General features: G+C 34.5%; 1 long non-coding RNA gene across 1 annotated transcript in view; it reads right to left on the reverse strand.

The window, feature by feature from the left end:
* Positions 1–389: 389 nt before the first annotated feature.
* LOC128248846 (uncharacterized) overlaps positions 390–16,866 on the reverse strand; it is a 29,697-nt gene continuing 13,220 nt past the window's right edge. The window contains exons 2-3 of the long non-coding RNA XR_008264968.1: positions 2,176–2,248; positions 390–580 (exon numbers count right to left, since the gene is read on the reverse strand). This is a non-coding gene — a long non-coding RNA (uncharacterized LOC128248846). The remainder of the gene's footprint in view (positions 581–2,175; positions 2,249–16,866) is intronic.

The raw sequence follows: 16,866 nt of genomic DNA on the forward strand, positions 1-16,866 counted from the left end.
AGACAGACAGACAGATAGACAGACAGACAGATAGACAGACAGATAGAGGGAGATAGATAGATAGATAGATAGATAGATAGATAGATAGATAGATAGATAGATAGATAGATAGATAGATAGATAATCTTTCCCCTTCCTCCATATTTGAAACTCGGCCTGCATTTATCGATAGTACTGAATCGTTTTATTAACCAAATGCTTTTTTTAAGTTACATCTCTTTACAGATTTACAAAGACGAGTAGAAATGTGGAAATCTAATTATAAATACGATTAGCGTTTAAATAAGAAGGTACAACCGGAAATTGAACTTGCAGCGTAAACTCAACTTACAGTCACTCTTTACTATCTATATGTTATGATAATGATAGCAAAAACAGTTGTCCCAAAATATAAACCTTGCTAGATCAGCTGCTGCATGAATAACTTTTCATACATATTGAATTTTCACAGTGAATGCCGTTGCGGTTCACCTTACTGAGAAAACATTTATAGCGCTTCAATGACCAGCTACAGGAAACGATGCATCAGTGTTAATATGGTGGTAACTATGTAGATTTCGAAATATTTGTCAGTGCTTAGCTGCAATAAATAGATGAAGAAATAGCAAACACCAATAGAGAAAAACATAAAAGAGAAGCAAAACAAGAAATATTCATTTTGAATTAAGCAAACAAGTGGAAAAATAACTGGATATAAATCAATGATATTGTTCAGTTGCGACAGAATTTTAATGTGAATTCCTATAACATCTGTACGTTTGGGTTGTTGCAGCCAAGAGAAGAGAGTTCACGTCGCGACCCTGTTTTCAGTAATCGTTTCACAACAACTCATTGGACTCCATGAGAAGAAATTTTTAGGTCTCTGCCTTTTAGTTTTTCTTTTAATTTCTTAAATTTATTTTAGCTCTATTTGTTAATATATTTACTTTTCTGCTTATTCGTTCGCGCAACTATTTACTCCACACTAAAATACTGAATTTCTGCTCAGTTACAAGATTAATTTCGGTTGTTTGTCTGCGGTGACATGAATTAAATTCAGAATGTAGAGAAGTAATTTCAAATATTACTAAGGGTTTAGTTTCAATAATCTACTGACACTGACCCTGTGTTACCGTCCTAAATTCAACACAACAAACCTCTTGAAATCCGCTTTGCTTTTCAATTACCCCGGTTAAGTAATAACGTAATCGATTTAATCGACTTCTAAATTCAACGTCTATTTTAAAAATCAATTTCTGAGAGAGGTTCGAGCTAGGTAGACTGGATCGTTGGAAATTTCACTATTTATTTATGCTGTTGCTTTCGATTTCGCTGTTTATACATGTTTATTTTAAGCTGTTGAATTAAAACAATGTGAGAAGACGAGTGCTTTAAAGAAGAGAGTCGAGTATAACAACGACAAATTGAGTGTCATTACGGAAGCGAACGTATGCAAAAGATTAAATAATAATCCCACAGTAGGGAGGTATGGCCAAAACATCAATAAAATGCACCAGGAGCTATAGTGTTTGTCCAGCATCTGCCAGTCGAAAAGGATCACTTGTCTAGGGCAACACATAACAACTGTACCAAATGATTTTACAGAAATTTAATGAAATGATCTACGCACTCTCCCTTACTCAGCTTACTCTCTGGGCCTCTTTCCCACTATTATTGTTATATGGACTGTTAGATATGTAATTCGTCTGACGTTCCGTGTGTCATGTGGTTCGTCTGAGTTCATTGTTTCATTGTTGTTGTCTTGTGGGACTGTCGTAGTAAAATGTCATTGATATATATATGGCGGACATGACTTTTGTTTATTCATAACGAACATTGGGTGAGTGCGTTCTTTGTATGTAATTGAACAATAAATGTAATAATTAAATTGTATAACGCGTTATGTTATCTCTGCGAGTCAGTCAGAGGGAAACATAACAATTATGTTTTCAAATGTCTCGATAACTTCCTGTAAATGAAAACCGTCAACCATGCGGCAGCTCAAAATAACTTCAAAGAATTTATTGGTTCCAGGACTCCAGAATTCTAAATTCGTGGGACAAATAAACTGCTTTCTTCTTGCCAACAGGAACTATAGAGACTAATGGTTATTATTTCAGTTAATAAAATCTACTCTGAGCTAAGATATATTGCCTTAAATTTGACTTAAAAATCTACAATTATTTTCGCACCAACCTGATAAAATGCCATCGCTAAACACTGACTTCATTTACTCTGCAACTCAAGCGTTTCTATCAGTCTTGATATTCTGAAATGGTGAAAACAATCGATGATGTTGCTTGCATTAATATGTTATTAAGCAAGTGAATCAGAGACATGTTTTTGTTTCTTTTTCATTAGATTCGACTCCGTTTGTTACAAACTGTTGACTAATTCGGAAACTAGGAAAGTAACTGAACCTTGACCACTAAACTAGACAATTTTGTTTATAATTTTTTTTTAAACTGTCTGTGAATATCGGGCTTTGACAGTTCCATCTCAGGTGATTGTAACAATGGTGGAAAAAATATCAATGTTAATTTATTGATGCGTTTGGGCCGGTTTATGTCTGTATTTCAGACAACTGTAAAAAAATGTTTTAAAAATTCCAAACTCTGCAAAACTCAGGTACAAATTCTTCATGGTTCAAAGCGTTGCTTACTTTTTACTCACCCTGATGTAAAACACCTTTATGAACTAGGAAAAGTGTCTAAACTTGATCAGTGGGTCCCACGCCACCAATCTGCCTCTCTGATTATCATTGAAGAGTCGGCTTGCTACCGAACTTTTCCTAAGGATAACCATTACACATGATCAGAACTAGCTTCCCTATGATTATATCCAAGAAAAACGACAATAGTTGGCACTCATAAATAGCAGTATCTATCCCCAAAGCAAGGTCACACTCGTAAAAATGCTATTCTCTGAATTTGGTGAGGTATGAAGTCGCTTATCATGAAGTGTTAAATCATAACGAAATAATTAATGTAGGGAAAATATTTGTCGTCAGTCGGAAGCATTGCAAAATGATTTGCAGAAAAACTGCCCAGTATTCGTCAATCGTAAAGGGGCGTTGCTCTTGCACGATAAGGCAAAACCACCTATTACCCAAGATCCATAAGAAAAAATTAAGGCACTAAATATGGAAGTTTTGCCTCATCTGCATTCTGCCTGACAACCATATTTTCAAATCATCGCTACATTATTTAGAGAGAAAACAGTTTACTAATTGTGAAGAGATTAAAAATGATATTATTATTTCTTCTTCCTTCGAACCCAACTGAACAACAATTTGCGAAATAGACGATATTGTGTTATTCATAATAAGAGGATCCATTCCCTTGATTAAATATATCAATTAAGATCAAAGAAGTATTTGTTTCCTCCACTCCCATCTTCTAATCCAACAGGATTTATTTATGTGTACGTATGTGTCGTTAATTGCACCAAGGCATTTACAAATTAGTCATGTAGATATGCGAATAAACATTGTAATTTAGTAGGAAACAAGAAAAAGACTATTATAGTTAAGTAGATATCCAGTGAGTTCATATATCATCATCGCAGCTAAGACAATGTAGAGTCCAGGCAATCGTTTACAGTTATTTCTGAGGTTCAGCGAACAGTAAGTACAGCAGAGTGCATATTGTGTATATATACATGCATTGTGTTGCTTTTAACAAATGTATATGACATAACGTAAATTTACGTCTAATTATAAAATTGTAGTGTCATTGAGAGAAGAATATACATATGTGTGCGTATATATATATACATATATATATATATATATATGTGTGTGTGTGTGTGTGTGTGTGTGTGTGTGTGTGTGTGTGTGTGTGTGTGTGTGTGTGTGTGTGTGTGTGTGTGTGTGTGTGTATACATGGATATGTATATACATATATGTATATATATATGTATATATATATGTATATATGTATGTATATATATGTATATACATATATGTATATATATGTATATATATGTATATATATATATACATATATGTATATGTATATACATATATGCATATACATATATATGCATGTATATATGTGTATATATATATATATGTATATATATGTATATATATGCACACACATATTTATATGTATGCATACACACACACGCATATATATATATATATATATATATATATATATATATATATATATATATACGTGTACGTGTGTGCCTGTTAGATTCATGCTCTTGCAAGTGGGGTTTTTTTTCACTCATTACTGCAGAAAGTAGAAATAGATTGAATATAATCGCTTGAGCAATAATATGAAAAATTATTCAATTCCATTATCTTACAGATGATTGCTATTTTTGCTATTGATAAATAGATGTAATTTTCGTAAATTTGACAAAATTGTTCAGAACATAATGAGACATTTCTGTATTATATTGAAACGATAAATACATTAATCTTTAAATATTAATGAATTCAAGGAGGAGATTTTGAAAGAATTTTTGGGTTTTTTTCTTTTTCTGTTTTTACATCTTTTAATGGGAAACATAATTTTAATTGGAATAGAAGGCAAACACAAAGTTTGCAATCACTTGGATTATGGATAAAATTAATGTTAATCATAAACATACAAGGGCGAAGACGGAGACTCTGTAAGCGACTATTAAATTATAAATGATAAATCTATGAGGTAATTAATAAAACCAAAATTGCAAAATAATTTTAATTTGATTTTCAGATAATGCCCAACGAATATGGTGGAGTAGTTGAAATGATAGTAATTGATTTTGCCGCTGTAGGTTCTGTGTTCTAATTTCTGCACTGAACTTTTTCCCATGGTCTGTATCTTATTCGGTTTGAAAGCGTAAGAACCGATGTTTTTGTTTTTATGTTATGTTTCTGTTTGATAATCACGTTCTGCTATTCCAGGTTGTATATCTCTCCGTTCAAGTACCTTCGTACCTTTAGTTTTTGTATCTCCCTCGGTTTGAAAACGTAAGTATAGTTACTTTGGTTTTTATAACTTGCTGTTGTTTGAAAGATGTCTTTTTCTGAACTTGAATCGAATCATGTTAGTTAGCTCTGCCTTTTTCAGCAGATATGCAGCTTTGGCGTACTTTGGCGTATCGTAAATAATATCAGTAACTTCACAGAATTTATTAAAGCGGTTATGAAATGGGTTGAAGCTGTTGCCTAGTGCCAGATATGGCCTGAAAGTGCAGATAAACCTTTAAAAATTCTAAATGTGTTTCACATAAGAGAGCAATGACCGACAGTACCAACTTTATGCAGTCGGTCAACCTGCTTAAAATATCAACCAAATATCTTTCAAATGATACTATTGTCTTGACAAACGAAAGACCCGTTGAACAAGCAATTCCTCAATACACTACACCTGAAATTAAGGCGAAGTGGTCATGTTTGAAATGACTTTGATCATATGTATTCTCGATTAAAGATCGTTGGAAACTAATCAACAGCAACAAGAAAATTTTCGATCAACAATTTGAAAAGGTTTCCCGTTTGTTACTGAATAAAATTTTCGTATCTCACAGTGTTCTAAAGTTTGGAAGTTGTACAAATTAATTATGACACCAACAAAGTTCATAAGTTTTAATTTCAGGTTTCCTTTATTAATTAAATGATGCTTTGACTGAATGAATACTATTGAGAGATATCAGGAGACAAGTCATTGATTCGAAGCATTAAACATTGTTGGAAAACTGACCCTAGAGGCCTAACAACACTTAAACATAATAAATCAAATAATGTAAATTTTAAAAGTAGGTTTTCTACAAAGACATTTTCTGTAAAATTATCTAGACATCAATAACTTTTATATCGATTTAATTTTTGAAGTTCTCTTTAAATCTTATATCTGTTTATCTCCAGATTATTTTATATTTTTCTAATTCTCATGTTATGAATACAAATTACTCAAAAATTATTTAGAATTAATATTCGTGTATATTTTGTGTCGCACTCTTAAAATTATACATCTGAAATGTTCTACTTTCAATTTGAAGTTTTGTTTTTCTTTAATGTAATTAAAAAAAACATCATTTTTAAATATAATAACATTGAGAGTTATACAAGGCAGAATACTTGTAACACGAGAGAAAAAAGATGCGTCACGATTCTGTATCTTCTCACATAAGAAAATACAGGAGGATGAGTTAATAATGACCTTATTCAACATATCCCCCTCTCAGATTCACACACTTTTTGCAGCGGTCTTTCAGTTGTTCTGAACCCTGTAAAAGAACTCGGAAAGTTGGGTCTCCAACTAGACCTTTTGCGATACCCTTCAAGCCAGGACCTTTTCAGCACCCGCCATGTACACATTCAAGTTACGTATTCCTCAACATTTTCGTCCACCCAGTTCAACGTTATATGAAAAGAGATATAAGATTCATAATTCCAGTTGGTGGAAGCGTTGTTTGTTGTAATTTGATCAAAAGCCGGCTCTGACTCATTAGCTTTATATGATCATAAACACTCAAGACTTGAACATCCAGCTTTTTGTGTCTAATGGTAATTGTACGCTAAACTGCATTATGAATTGTGCGTCTTTTAAGACTGCACTCTAAGATTAACAGATATTTAGCTGTTGTTTATTGCAGTTCCACCGATCTCATTGGAAGTGCTATAAAAGTGACGTTTGGTTAGCCTGTAGTTCCAATTTCAATCCTACTGCAATTGAAAAGTGGCGGATGGAAGGAGAGTTCAGCATGCCTTTTTGTTATTGGATTGAATGAAGAGCCTGGTCCTACAGGTGGACTCAATTGTTGTAACTGGTGGTTTGCCTCCAATACCTACAAGAATGACCACTTAGATAACGAGGATCGTTGCTCGATCGGCTTGAAACAGCCGCCAAATGTCCCTACAAATCACGCGCTACCGTATTTAAGGATGACGGTGGATGAGTTTTCCGTACACTCTGCCTAAGAAAAAGATTACATGGCCGTTTTTATTATAGGTCTACTGGATCAAGGTTACCCTGGGGTTTAAAAAAAAAGCAACATAAGTTTTCTTGAGTTTTGGAAATATCACAAATAGTAGAGAGAATGATGAATGGATTCTATCAAAGTAACTCTTTGTTTATAAATTCAATCCATCTTCTGTCATTCTTTACCTTTTATCATTTCAGTGGAGGGAAATCTATATAACTTGGCCTTCTAGAAAGTTGAATTTTGTCATATATTTGAGTATATTTGTCAGACATCTGAGTTACTGCAGCTACTGCCCAAATCACCAGCACACCAACAAGCTTTATCCTCCACACATTCACTGTTTCTGCTACTGCAAGTGAACCTCCTCCTACTCTTCCAAACTTTGTAGCTGTATACCATGGTTAAGTTAATGTTTGAACACTTAGTATAATGAGAATCAAATACTCAGAAAATCTTATGCGGTAAAGCAAAAATAGGACCAGCTCAGTGACTTTTATCATTTTAACCATTTCGGTAAGTACAGAAGACAACTGAGACGTTTCGCTATAAATAGACACTGCCTTTTCTCAATAAGCATTTTCTATTGTCTTTCACTATACAAATTCTACACTAATCACTTAACCGAATCACTTTTGTAAGGATCTGTAACCTGATAGAAGACGTGACCTTTTGTCTGTCCACGTTCTCATAGCAGTCGCCAATCTGGGGTAATTGAGCCTTCTCATCATGAAGGACCAATAAAGGAGAAGGTCAGTATCCTTCTTCCACTGTATAAAAAATGAACAAGGAAAGTGTTTCATTAGCTACAAAAAATATTTAGTTGAGATTATTTGCCAGAACACAAGAAAGTTCACTACTATAAAGAAACAGCTCACAATAATAACTGCACCATTCTTCAGTTTACATATGGTCTAGTGGTTGGAATGCTGAGTCGTAGCTTCGATTCTTGCACCGAGCAGTGTGTTGTGTCCTTGAGCAAGGGGCTTCTTTTTATGTTATTTCAATCCACTCAGCTGAAAATGAGTACCAGTCCAATGCTACTGCAGCTCTCTACTCTTCAGCTGTCCCATCATCTGTTTACTCGCATCTTTTTTTTTTCTGAATGAAATAGAAAGGCGTTTCATTGGCCACAAAAAATATTCAGTTGTGAATAATTGCCAGAACACGAGCAAGTTCACTGTTATAAAGAATCAACTCACAATAATAATTGCGGCATTCCTCAGAGAGTGTATATGGCTGGTCACTACTACATACGCATCTAAACTAATTAGCGAAAGACTGGTATATGTTACCAAGTCATACTTGCTTGCGAGTGACTGTTTACATTACTGATGTGCAACGTTCTTTGTGATGCAGCATCAAATAGGTACGGTCGATGTATCCAACTGTCTTGTTTGAAATATTGGCACAATATGCCATGAAGGTAGGTTGCTTCCCTCAAGCGAATTTACTTTAAATACACTATATTGATATGGCTTCAGGAAGTATACTATAGCTTAACTTGACTTCATATTATAACGATATATTATATATGCAAAAAGATATGTATATATGTATACATAAACAGACACGCGCACACACACACACACACACTCAAACGCACACAAAAACACACACACAGACACAGACACACACATTTATACTGAAGATATGCAGCGTAGCTTCATGAGGAGATCTAGCAATAAATATAATGCATACATACAGACTGAAGAGAGAGCTCCAATACGTTGCTTCTAAAATATGTTTATAGTAACACAATTGTGTGGGGGGGGTGTACCTGTATATACACATATAAATAGTGTGTATATGCATAAAACCATACGAATATATGTATGTATATGTGCAGATTTGTATTTTTGTTTTATGTATGTATTCTCATGTATATAGTTGCATATCTAATCATGTTCATATATATTTAAATGATAAACTTCTGGAAAGTTTTACTGGTTTTTACTGTTCCATGGATGGAGTGGATCCGTCGTCTTCGAATAAGCTTTCACCTTTCTGGTTTTAAGAAGCCTAATTTCTCAAGATTGGTATTTAGGCAGTGTGTTACATATCCCAGGGCTCCAATAATTACAGGTATAAACCTGAACTTGTAATCTGGATAGACTAACTGCAGATGTCTCGATAGTTCAGCGTAGGTGTTCTCTTTTTCACTTATCTTCAGCTTTATAATATCCGCTGGGCAACTAGTATGTGTGTATGTATGTATGCATGTATCTATCTATCTATCTATCTATCTATCTATCTATCTATCTATGCATGTATGTAAGATTTGAACCAGACACTTCCTAGTTGCGAAGTGAACTTTTTAATTGCTATTTCTTTATAACATGGCAATCGTCATCACAGAGTTTTTCATTGGCTCTCCTAGCTGCTGGTAGGTAACAGAATTACAAATCGAAACAGATTACTATGTTTTATAGAACATTAATATTCCTCCACACCAATGAGGTGGACTTCTACTGGGTTGGTCTACTGCTAGAAGCAATAGCAAAAATCTACCCTCAAATCCAAGAAATTTTAACTTGAACTCCTTTAAGTCTCACTGTACCAGAAAATGACATATTAGAAAACGTGATTGGATGATCACGGTTAGAATTCTTTTGGACATAATCCTACCTGTTCATGGTCTAGTTGAGCCAACGAAGAAGACACTACGTGATTACTCCACCGATTAGTAATAAAAGCTAACCCTCCTTCAAATCACATCCTACCACCTTAGAAACGAACACGATATTTAATATCGTCCTGGGTTCTGTTCACTTAAGAAGAAAACGGGATGGTCTTGGAAGGAACGATCTTTGTCGCAAATAGGTCTGATCAATCAGAGATGTCTTAGGGCTAAACAATAACAACTTCTGTCGGTGTTTTTATTAGTTATTCACCAGTTGCTGCAAAACCTGGCAGTCAGTCAGTAGAAATCGTATTGTTTAAAGTCGGATAGAAGAATCTAGTAAAATCATCTGAACCAGTACGCATGAGACATTTTAGCAGCATATACAAAAACTCATTTTAGCAGCATATACAAAAAAAAAAGGTTTATTTTATTGAATCGTATGCTAAAGGATATTTCCATCAACTTGTGAAACCTTTTTTCCGATCCGAATTAGTTTCTGTCTATTTTTGCTTGTATATGTGCATATATACGTATGCATACGTGGCTGTGCGGTAAGAAATCTGCTTCCCAACCACTTGGTTCCGGGTTCAGTCCCACTGTGTGGCACCTTGGGCGTGGATCTTCTACTATAGCTACGAACCAAAAAAAAAAAAACCTTGTGAGTGAATTTGCTAGATGGAAACTGAAACAAGCCCATCTTACATTTAAATGTGTGTATGTGTGTCTATGTATCTGTGTTTGTCCCCCACCACAGCTTGACAACTGATGTTGACCGATGCCTGCGTATTTACATCCTTGTAACATAGCGGCTCGGCAAAGCCTAGAATTAGTACCAGGCTTTAAAAAAAGGTACTGGGGTCAATTAAATCGGCTAAAATTTTTCAGGGTGGTGCAGCATCGTGGCTGCAGTCTAATGACTGAAGCAAGAAAAAGATACATCAATATATATACATAACATTATATTACATTATGTTGTATAAAACATTATATATGATATATATATATATATATATATATATATATATATATATATATATATACCTTTGCATATACATACATATATATGAGTGTTTATGTATGTATAAATGTATGTATACATGTATATATGTATGCAAGTAACTATACACAGATATTTGAAAAGGAACTAATAGAATTTGATGGAGGAATTTTTTTCTTCGCTACTTGATATCTGAGAAGTTGATAGAATTTTTAAAAGATTTTCAAAACTAAATTTAAAAGCACATCATTTGATATTTAAACAACACCTTAAAAGTATTTTTGCTTCTCACTTATAAATACACTAATTGTGTCATATTCTAACATATGAAAAAAAAAATGATTTATATTTCAAAATATATTCTTTAATTTGTGTTTCAAAATGACATTTCTATACTTCAATTTATCAGCGTTTTTCTTATATCCTTGCAGAAATATTACTCAAATGTGACATTTCATTTCCAACGTTATTGTTTTGTATTTTTTTTTTTTCTGTGAGCGCATTTCTCCGATGTTCTCAAATGAAATGTAATCTTTCCATTACTCTATCACTTTTATTTTAACACGATATTCCATTGTCAGAAGAAACAAATCAAAAAGTAAAAAAGAATTATTTTTAGAAATGAAAAACAAAAATGCAAATTTGTTATCAAACTACCAACATTTGTAGTGTTATGTTGTTATTATTTTTATTACAATTAAATGTTAATATTATTATATTCCCATACTTGTTGTTGTTGTTGTTGTTGTTGTTGTTAATATCAACTGCGTATGACGTGCAGCGCTAAACTTTTGCAAATTTTTAATATAAGTAGCTTAACTTTATTTTTTATTGTCTCGTTGAAGTTTGTAACAAATTTAGTAATTAGGAAAAAGCATTTCTGGTGTAATATCTCCCTTGTAGAGAAACATAACATTTGAACTATATTGGTTGTTGGGGAACATCGTAAAGAAGTAATTGTAGGAAAGGACTTCGACAATGAGAAAAGCAATAACGGGTAATACACTTCTAAGAAAAATATGAACCTTCAATGTGGCCTGCTGAGCAGCTAGAAATGGCAATAAGATATCCTTCAAATCACGCCTTAGCATCTGAAGGATACACTAGACAAATATAATACCAGGTAACCAATAAAAAGATGGGACGGTCACAATTAATGAATATGTTCCCCCACCCAAAAGAAACAACAGGTATAATAACAACAAAAGAATATTACATTGGATGATATAGTCCTATATATAATGAGTGTTGGAAAAAGATAGGATAATTAAGGAATGGAACGTATTTTATCAAAATTCTGAATCATGAATGATTTGGGGATAAAAGAAACAAAAGCAACTGTGAATGCAACACTGACATTAACACTAACAGCTTTGCAAGAACAGCGCTGGAGGCGCCGTCCACAAGCCAATATAACTCCGAAACATATTACGGATAGAACATGTACAATAGGATATACAAAAGAAAATTATAATATTGAAACAAATAAATTTCAACAAAGAAACACATTCACACAGATAGCACCAGAAATTCCAACAACCTGAGCAACGTTCCATAATTTGGTACCGCTGTAGGACAAAGAAAGTGACACTGAGTCAGATCAATGAGAAGAAGGAATCGACAAAATAGGAAAATAAGTCACAATGCATCCTTGCCTGACAAATCAATCCGCGAAAAGGTGAGGGGAATGGTGATAAACTCTAAAGGATTCATATATATATATATATGTGTGTGTATATATATATATATATATATATATATATATGTGTGTGTGTGTGTGTGTGTGTGTGTGTGTGTGTATATATATATATATATATATATCTATGTTTGTATGTATGTATGTATGTATGTATGTATGTATACATATATGTATGTATGTATGCGTACATATATGTATGTATATATGTGTAATTGTTCTGCCTTTGTGTGGTTTGTTTTCACATCAATCTGAGGTCATTTTTACATTTCATCCAGTCTAACTTGAAAATAAAGTCGCAGTCAAATATTTGGGTAGCTCGATTCTGTCTCTTCTTCCTCGATGTATCTCCCTCTGTGTTCCTCCCATCTCTCTTTCTCTCTCACTTTTTCTCTTTCTCTTTCAGTCACCATCTCTCTTTTTCGCTTTCTCTACTCTCTTACTCTCCCTCTCGCAATCGGCTACGTTGCACTACGTTTCAATGGAGAAGGGTCACTCTGAGTAACCCTTCCTCTCAAAATAGAGAAGAACTGACCAAAGATATAGTGAGTGACCTATTCTCATCAAAAAAGTTAATTCTCTACGGAAACAGTCCAAGGACAGTTTAATATCTACCATCAGCACCAAACGAAAATAATTTATGTGTGTTTGTGTATATGTGTGTTTGTGTATATGTGTGTTTGTGTATATGTGTGTATACATTTGTGTGTCGTCGAAGAGAGTAAACAACGGGGCGAAAGAAAACGTAAAAACAGAGGCGTTTTTTTAAATAAAAAAAAATAATAATACTCTATGTAGTACTTGCTTCACACCGAAAGTGAATTGCACAGATAATACCGACAAGATGCTGATTTCCACAAGTAAGGAATCGAGAATTTGCAAGTTCTGATGAACTGCTTGGCCTTTAAGACGACATAATTAAGCTTTCTTGGCAACCATCTTTACTGCGATATTTCACCCTTTTCACCTTATCAGATTTCAATACACACAGCTACGAGTATGAGGAAAATTACATAATTTTGAATTTAACAGACTATTGATACAAATAAAATTATCTATTATATAGATAATTCTAATGTTGCTTTTAGAGAAGATGGTAAAGCCGAGGCAGGCTTACACAACAAAGCTACTGGGAGCACTTTAAATACGTACAATACAGATTAATTTTGTTTTTGTTATTTATCTATTTCCAACTGACGCAGTCATAAATGTAACACAAACAATAGTAGGCATCTTCCGTCAGTATACATCAGCAGAAATATGCACATACACCTACACACAGTCACACATACATTCACACACATATACACGCAGATGTGTGTGCGTGTGTATGTGAGCGGTGTCTTACAGCATAAACAGTTCTATGCTAATGAGTGATTGCGTAACCTCTGCTTTTTGTCAGTTATTTATATTTACGAGGGTGTGCTGAAAAGTTTATTGGCTGATTGTAAAGGAGTGATGCCAGAGCAGTGAAATCTTGCAGCGTTGTTTCTTTCCAGGTACAGTGACGCCTGACTGTTCGAAGAAGACTTCAAATGTAACTAAAAGCGACTTCTCTTGAAAATGGACAAATCTTGGTATCGTGTTGTTAACAAATACTTACAAGAAAAAGGGGCTTAGCCCCCAACGACATTCATATTGATATTGTTTACTACCTTAAGGCAGGATGCACCAAACTACAGTCCGCGAGGTCAGTTCATCCGGCCCGCCACGGCGCTGTAGTTTTTGTGTAAGTACCTGGAATGAGGGTTCATTCCTGCAGCGATCGTGTTTTAACTTGCATTGCCGTGTTTAAACCGGTTTGAAGAGTGCCGTATATAAAAAGGACTCACTTCAGTGAATGATGTCATGTATTTTGCATATTTGAGTGTTGAGGTAAGCATCTAATAGTTTCAAACATTGATATTCATTTAAACCCCATATAAACGCCTTGTTTGTACACTGCATTATACATCAGCAAGTACTTTGTGGGAAAGACTTAGATATTTCTTGCGTACTGAAACCAGTCATTTCTGTGGGGAATTACATTCGGGATCATCCACTTAATCACCACCAGTTCCAGGCTTTTCTTGAAGAAATTGATTCTGAATTCTGTGATTTGACTTATCGCTCAGCAGTGAAATGGCTCAGCTGTGGTAAAGTCCTGTTTCGTTTTTATAATCTCCGAAGAGAAATAGATATTTTTCTCACCGAAAAGGGTAGAGCTGATCCACTTCTGTCAGATCCTACCTGGCTGTCAAAGTTGTCATTTCTGTTGATATCAGATCCCACATGAATGAATTGAACTTGAAACTTCAGGGAAATGATAACCTTATTTGTGATCTCTACACTATCATCAAAGGATTTTGGAGAAAGCTATCGTTGTTTGAAGCACAACTGGAAGGAGGAAACTTCTCTCATTTTCAGTGTTTCAAAGAGTTTTGAACTGGAATCGCAGACGTCAACCTCCAGTTTCCGAAGATTATTCGTGACTTAAATAAGCATTTTTTAGAGAGATTTTCAGACCCCGACAGAAGTGAGTGTGACATTCTTCTGTTCCAGAGTCCGTTTGATTGTAACCTTGATGACGTGCCAATCGACCTAGATGGTGCACATTGATTTACATGCAAATGACTTGTTGAAAGAGAAGCACAGAGAAGGAAAACTTGTTGAGTTTTATCGTTGCTTACCCGATGATGAGTTTTCAAAGTTGAAGAAATTTGCCTCTGGTATGGCATCACTGATTGAAACAACTTATGTCTGTGAGCAAACATTTTCAAAAATGAAGCATGTGCAGTCAGCGCTTCGAACGAGGTTCACTGATGATATCTTACATGAAATATTGACGATATCTTAAAAGCAAAACACCAGTTTCACAAATCTCACTAACTTTTTTGCTGCTTAGTTTGTGAGATTCGGATATGTGCACACTGGATGTGATATAAATATCTTATTGCCAACGTCGCCTTCTTTGATAACTTTTTAATGAATGTGTTAGTTGTTTTTATTTTTTGTGAATTCACTATATTGTATTGAACAAAATGGTTACGCGGCCCGCGTTCGTTACTCCTTCAGTTATTTGGCCCGCTGTGACAAAAGACGACTCCTGCATTAGGGGATGACGGTCTAGCTTTATCAACAGTGCAAAAGCAAGAAGCTGAATTTAGGAGGAGAATTTAGGTCTTGAAGACCCAAAATCTGAATGTCCTGCAACTGCCACCACCGAAGAAAACATTGATCTTGTTCACCACACGGTGATGCGTGACAGACACTCAACTATACGTCAAATAGCCAACGCTGTTTGTATAGCTCGTGAGACTTGAGAATATTCTGCACAAAGTACGAGGCATGACGAAGGTTTCTGCTCGGTGGTTGCCACGTCTTCTGACATCTGATCAAAATCGCACAAGGCTGATCACATCAAGGAAAAATCTGATACTATTTCATATATAACTCCAGAATGTCCATTTGAAGAATCTTTAGCCCTACTCACAGTGATTACAATTTGCTGTATACACTAGGATACAGTTGTATCCTACTGTAGTTGTTGGTCTGACTGCTTTCTATAGATTTAAAGTCAATCATATAGACACGTGTTCACTTAGTGGCTCACCTCGTTTTTTTCGTTTTTTCTTTTATTTTGTTAGTTCTCTAATATCACAAGACCAAATATCATTTAAATAACCAGATTGATATATAAACTACATAGATGTAGATTATTTCAACAAAGATACTATATCACAAGCACACACGAAAAATGGAAATGTGAATTGTTAGAATAAGTTATTAAAGTAATCACACTGCGTTAGTTGATGGAATAGATGTGTGTTTAAACTATTTTTGACACCTTTCAAAATATTTGAAATAAAAAGAAAGAAATGAAAAACAAAAATAGAATTAAGTACGAAAAGATAAGAATAACTAAAGCCATATCTGATGGAAACTCAATTAAGTAGTGTTTTTATATACCAACGCCACTACATTTCATTATAAACAGAAGATGTATGCATTTTTATGATTAATATAACTCACGTTTTTATCAGTAGGTTTATCTTTCTCTTAGGATTAACTTTATGTTCGTTTCCACTTTGCTTTATTAAGAATTTGCTTTATTTTTCCTTTAAGCAAACCACTCGCTCTCTCTCTCTTTCTCTCTCTCTTTCTCTCTCTCTCTCTCTCTCTCTCTCTCTCTCTCTCTCTCTCTCTCTCTCTCTCTCTCTCTCTCTCTCTCTCTCTCTCTCTCGTGACTTTCTTTTCACAAGTTTAAATGTCTGACACATTTCAAAATATTTAAAAAGAAGAAAGATATTTTACATCATGTTCAACCATTAATCCCTGCCCATTCCTCTCGCTCTGCTTCTTTTCTTTTTTTTTTTCGTCCTCTCTACTTTTTCTTTTCCTCTCAATCCTCCCTGTCGCAGAGCGTAGGCTCGAAACGTCTAAGGATTTCCTATACTTCCTGAGCATTAAACTAATACACTTGTTTGTTGTTCCTTCACTTGTCTTCTTCTTTCTTGATGTGTAAATTTGAACTATATATATAAAGGGCGTCGTCGAATTACGACCACAATTGGTTCCGACTGACTGGTCATAAGTCGGCCTAAACGCCTACATAGCTCTGTTTTATATTTTTACATTCTTAAGGTAAAGGTCACACACAGCATT

The sequence above is a fragment of the Octopus bimaculoides genome, chromosome 10, assembly GCF_001194135.2.
Source record: "Octopus bimaculoides isolate UCB-OBI-ISO-001 chromosome 10, ASM119413v2, whole genome shotgun sequence".
Taxonomy (NCBI): domain Eukaryota; kingdom Metazoa; phylum Mollusca; class Cephalopoda; order Octopoda; family Octopodidae; genus Octopus; species Octopus bimaculoides.